We start from the raw sequence: 6000 nt of genomic DNA, 5'->3' as shown, positions 1-6000 counted from the left end.
TCTGTCAGAGTAACCTTTGTAAAAAGGGACACTACATGAAAGCTAACTAAATGATCTGAACTACTTGGTTGAAGTGCCCCCAGTCTATAGTTAAAATCTGCCGAATTATGCATATGATTTGAGCTATGGTCCAACAATGGTCTCAGCAAGGAAGCAAGATTTTGGCTAAATCATATGTAGGAGCACCAATGTCATTTACTGTTGGCTGTAAAGGTAGACTTTAGGAAGACCATATCATCTGGGTGTTACACAATCATGTGTTTCTAAACTCTTGATGGTCTGTTGAGATAATAAGGAAGAATTCAGGAGTGCAGAAATTTGCCATTGCATTTGCTATGAATTCAAGAGTGCAGAAGTTTTCCATCCCAAACATCCTGTTAGGTCATAATCAGTCTTCCTATAGCTAGAAACACTTAGTAGTATATGGAGGATAGTCAGGGAGCAGCAATCCTGAGGACATCTGAGTTGTTCAGCTCCACTAGAGAAGTCTGTGACCACAATCTTAATTTGTATGCAGAATGCATACAGCATGTTAATAAATTGCAGAATGGGGGAAGGCATTGTCAGTCTTCAATGGCTCATCTGAGGATGACTTTTGGTTGCCCAGTCAAAAGATCATGGAGTGTAGTTAACAACAACAACAACAACAACAACTGACTACAAGCCCAAAAAATTATTTGATTAAATTTGCTGGGAAAATTATAAAATTTAGAAGCCACTGTAAATGCCACTATTTCATTATTATGGGATGGTGAACACCAAAACACACAAGTGTTCAAAATTAAAGCAACAAACCAATATTTCCCTATCCTATGCCCAATTCACAATATAATCATACAAACTGTCAATGGATGTCCGTACAATCGTATTCTGCCACGGATCCGTACAATCGTGTTCTGCCAGGGAGATGGGATTCCGGCCAATGGACAACCATGCCAACTATGACATCAGTGCACCTATCAAACAGGATAGTGTTTGCTGGGTAGTCCCACATCCACAGTCGCTGTGTATACAGTCAGAGATAGTGCAGTATGGCACAGAGAAGATGCTTACCAGGCTCTCTGTGGTGGAGGGCCATAGGAAGAATGGAAGCAGAACAACCAAAAACTGATGTGGCCTGATGGCTTAATGTAAATTGTTCTGTAGTTTCTCAGATGTGGCGACAGTTTATAGAGACCAAAACTCTTCTCCAAAGACCAGGGCATGGTCAATTACATGCGACATAGAGGACCATTATTTGGCTATAAGAGAATGGTTGTACCACCGTACGAGGTGCATTCAAGTTCTAAGGCCTCCGATTTTTTTTCTAATTAACTACTCACCTGAAATCGATGAAACTGGCGTTACATCTCGACGTAATCGCCCTGCAGACGTACACATTTCTCACAACGCTGACGCCATGATTCCATGGCAGCGGCGAAGGCTTCTTTAGGAGTCTGTTTTGACCACTGGAAAATCGCTGAGGCAATAGCAGCACGGCTGGTGAATGTGCGGCCACGGAGAGTGTCTTTCATTGTTGGAAAAAGCCAAAAGTCACCAGGAGCCAGGTCAGGTGAGTAGGGAGCATGAGAAATCACTTCAAAGTTGTTACCATGAAGAAACTGTTGCGTAACGTTAGCTCGATGTACGGGTGCGTTGTCTTGGTGAAACAGCACACGCGCAGCCCTTCCCGGACGTTTTTGTTGCAGTGCAGGAAGGAATTTGTTCTTCAAAACATTTTCGTAGGTTGCACCTGTTACCGTAGTGCCCTTTGGAACGCAATGGGTAAGGATTACACCCTCGCTGTCCCGGAACATGGACACCATCATTTTTTCAGCACTGGCGGTTACCCGAAATTTTTTTGGTGTCGGTGAATCTGTGTGCTTCCATTGAGCTGACTGGCGCTTTGTTTCTGGATTGAAAAATGGCATCCACATCTCATCCTTTGTCACAACCGATGAAAAGAAAGTCCCATTCATGCTGTCGTTGCGCGTCAACATTGCTTGGCAACATGCCACACGGGCAGCCATGTGGTCGTCCGTCAACATTCGTGGAACCCACCTGGATGACACTTTTCGCATTTTTAGGTCGTCATGCAGGATTGTGTGCACAGAACCCACAGAAATGCCAACTCTGGAGGCGATCTGTTCAACAGTCATTCGGCGATCCCCCAAAACAATTCTCTCCACTTTCTCGATCATGTCGTCAGACCGGCTTGTGCGAGCCTGAGGTTGTTTCGGTTTGTTGTCACACAATGTTCTGCCTTCATTAAACTGTCGCACCCACGAACGCACTTTCGACACATCCATAACTCCATCACCACATGTCTCCTTCAACTGTCGATGACTTTCAATTGGTTTCACACCACGCAAATTCAGAAAATGAATGATTGCACGCTGTTCAAGTAAGGAAAACGTCGCCATTTTAAGTATTTAAAACAGTTCTCATTCTCGCCGCTGGCGGTAAAATTCCATCTGCCGTACGGTGCTGCCATCTCTGGGACATATTGATAATGAACGCGGCCTCATTTTAAAACAATGCGCATGTTTCTATCTCTTTCCAGTCCGGAGAAAAAAAATCGGAGGCCTTAGAACTTGAATGCACCTCGTAGAACTGCACAGCAACTGACATCTGACCTCGCAGAATCCAGTGGAATTGTTGTACAGAGGCAAACGGTGTACAGAAGGCTTCAGCAGAGTGGCATTTATTGTTGGGAACCTAATGTATGTTTACCTTCGATGCGTCTTCACAGAGGGGAACACCTAGAATTGTGTCGTCAACATGCCATGTGGATGGTCGAACAGTGGCCCAATGTCCTTTTCACAGATAAGTCCCAATTCCGTCTGGAGAATGATTCTCAATGGATTCATATCTGGAGGGAAAACGATTTTGGAACCCAAACATTGTGAGAAGAGACTGATATCAAGGAGGATCACTAATGGTGTGGGCAGGGATTATGTTGACCACTCTTAAAAGAAGGCGATTACGAAGGTTTCGGGTACAGGTGGTAGCAGATGCATGTTAGTATGTCTTGTTTGTAATGATGAAAAAGTGTTTCCGCCCGGGATCGAACCGGGGACCTTCTGTGTGTTAGGCAGACGTGATAACCACTACACCACAGAAACTGCGTGTGTGCACCTTACTTTACAGACAACTTGTAGTGATGTTGCCATCATAACTAAAAAATTCAATAACTGTGGTACTTGTATAATGAAGGTACATGCAGCAGATCCACACATTACGTGGCTCACTGGAGTATAATACGACATAGGCAGGAAAATACTGTTCCCGCCTGGGATCGAACCGGGGACCTTCTGCGTGTGAAGCAGACGTGATAACCGCTACACCACGGAAACGATGTACCCGAGAAGCCCATCCTTGTTCACTTGAACATGCCTCAGCCTTTCTCTTGTCTGCGATGGCACACACGACAGTTCTTTTGACAGCCTGGAACCCATCACAGCCGAGGGCTCAAGAAGTCTTCGGGGTGCTCGAGAAGGCGTCTGCCGTAGCACCCCCAACAAGATAGCGGCGTTTCGCGCAGTCGTTATTGCAAGTCATATCACCAAAAGCAATCACTTTCTTAGCAGCAGGCAGTGCGAGCCCAGCGTATGGATGAATCGGCGGCAAGGTTAACTGCTGTCGGGAATCATCATGAGATCTTGGGATTTCATGTGCAAAGTGTTGTGGGACCAGACTTCATATTGATGGACTATAATGCTTGACCTCATAGAGCTCGGGCGGTTGATGTTTTCTTGTAAATGGAAGCATGGCGTGGCCTGCTACCTCTCCTGATTTGAATCCCATAGAGCCTGTCTGAGCTGTACTAGGGAGACAGGTTGCATCACGTCAGCAATTACCAACCACTTTCCAACACTTGCGAGCAGCTCTGCAGGAATAATGGGCTTTATTGCCTCAGCATGAGATTGTTGACATCATTCACAGCATGTCCCGTCATTGTCAGTCCTATATTGCTGCCAGAGGTGGTCACATCCTGTACTGAGCACATTAATCAGTTGTTGAAATGTGTGTGCAAATAGTGACACAGTTAAATTTGGCTGTAGGGCTAAAGGTGAGGCCTTTGTATAGGAGTGAAACTTCTATGGGACCAAGGGTTTTGGTTGGTGGAAAGGTTAACAACAGTGTTACGGGAATGTTTTGGCTTTGGATTTGGTGGAGTGTTGGTAGGAGTTTGGGGAATGTGGCAAATTGAAAAAGTCAGCTAAGCAAGGGATTCAGTTTCAGAGATGTGACATATATAACAGGGATTACACAGTAGGAGTATCTTTTGAAGAGAGCAGAGGTACTTCTGGAATGCTTGTGTCATGGAGATGTGTTTTTGCAGTACCAAGCTTATGAGCACCAGGGACTGGCAGAATCTCAAGAGGTGAAGATCATTGTGAAAGGAGGGGTGGGATCCAGAGAAATAAATTTTTATGATTGCACTGTTGGGTGGATTCCGTGGTGTAGACGGGATTTAAGAAACAGGATGTGGGACTGGGTTTTAGCCAGGGAAAGGGATAATTTTCTGAACTGATTCAGAAAGATGGAGTATGGATCCATTATGGCAGGGATAGCATAAGGAAATGGGAATGAAGCAGAAATGTACAAAAGAAGGTGTTAGCTAGATGTGAGGGGAACTGGATAAGAGAGAAGACCTGTAAAAAGTGCATAAAGACATGCAAAAATAAGCAGGTTTTCGAAAAAGTACACACAAATACATAAAAACATGCTATCTGAACCTTTGGGATCCTCCTGTCCACCACCAGCTTTTCTGAACTGTGCAGAGGGGAGTTACCCTTACTGCACATTTTCAGTTCCCTCAATTATTCTGGCCTTAACTTATGGTAACATACTGTCCCCACTGTCTCCTTCCAACAGTTTCCGTCCCCTCTTTACTGTCACCCCCTTCCTGTTCTCATCTGCCACCCTCTCTGTGTGCTGCCCTCTGCCAATGCACCTACCCATCTTTCCCCTTCCCATCTTCTCCCCTTTTTCGCTCCCCACACCACCTCCTCCCTCTCCCAAGTACATTGCCCCACAGACTCCCGCCACCACAGCTGTTGACAGTTTAGTCCCTGCACAGTCGAACAGATAGTGCTCTTCTCTCCTCCCACTCATACACTGCTATCCCTTCCTACCCCCTCCAGATTGCTACTTTTATTCTACATGACAGTTGCATTTCAGTTAGAGTGTATTAACCTTTGGTCCGAGATCCTGGAGATGGCAGTCACATGTGTGTCTGTGGAGTATGTTTGTTTGTTTGTGTGTACGTTTCCTTTTCTGATGTGGCTGGGATTGAAAGCTTATGTGTAAGTGTCCTTTAGTTGTATGTGTCTGCTACTTATCCTGTAATTTTTACAGTAAGTAGCACGCTACCTACTTTTTATTCGTGTCAAAGGCAAGGGAATAAACAGAAATTAACAGTTACAAAACATGTAAGTAGACAATGGACATGAACATGTAAACATGAAAAAGGACATAGAAATCTATAATTAACTTGCTTTTACCCAAAACTGAGCTACGTTCAAAGCATTACAGTTAGAAGTAATTGTACATAAATGAACATTCATAAATGCACTTAAGTATAGACTAAAGACATTGAATTAAATTGTCTTTGCCCAGAAGTGGGCAACATCCAAGGCATTAGAACTGGCCATCATCAACTCTTCTTCAGTGCATGATGATGGGCACAGACAGCAGTTGCGCAGGTGGGACATCGTCTGCTCCTCTGCACACTCACAAGTTTAGGGTCCTGTAGCATATCCCCATTTTACAATAGTTTCTTTACACCGCCCAACACCAGTTTGTAATCTGTCGAAGGACTTCAGCTCTCATTATCACCAGGAGGTAGTTCTTCTTTAGGTTGTCTCCAGGCTAGAGGAGCAGTCTCTACTCTTTTTCTCCACATGTCTAACCTTTTGTTTGTGTTGTTGTTGTTGTTTACATCGACCCTTACAAAACTTTTTCTGGACTTCAAGCAGGATGGTGCTGGCGAATGGCCAAATAATGGGTAAGTGT

At 44.5% G+C, this 6000-nt stretch overlaps 2 non-coding genes across 2 annotated transcripts; both read right to left on the bottom strand.

Annotated features, from left to right (window-relative positions):
- Nucleotides 1-3031: 3031 nt before the first annotated feature.
- On the bottom strand, nucleotides 3032-3104 carry Trnav-aac (transfer RNA valine (anticodon AAC)). Its single transcript has one exon. It is a non-coding gene; the product is annotated as a tRNA-Val (tRNA).
- A 158-nt stretch (nucleotides 3105-3262) lies between these two features.
- Nucleotides 3263-3335, bottom strand: Trnav-cac (transfer RNA valine (anticodon CAC)). Its single transcript has one exon. It is a non-coding gene; the product is annotated as a tRNA-Val (tRNA).
- Nucleotides 3336-6000: the final 2665 nt, after the last annotated feature.

Source organism: Schistocerca serialis, chromosome 1 (genome assembly GCF_023864345.2).
Source record: "Schistocerca serialis cubense isolate TAMUIC-IGC-003099 chromosome 1, iqSchSeri2.2, whole genome shotgun sequence".
NCBI classification, from domain to species: Eukaryota; Metazoa; Arthropoda; class Insecta; order Orthoptera; family Acrididae; genus Schistocerca; species Schistocerca serialis.
Note: the sequence above shows the minus strand (reverse complement) of the source record. Positions and strands in the feature narration are given on the sequence as shown.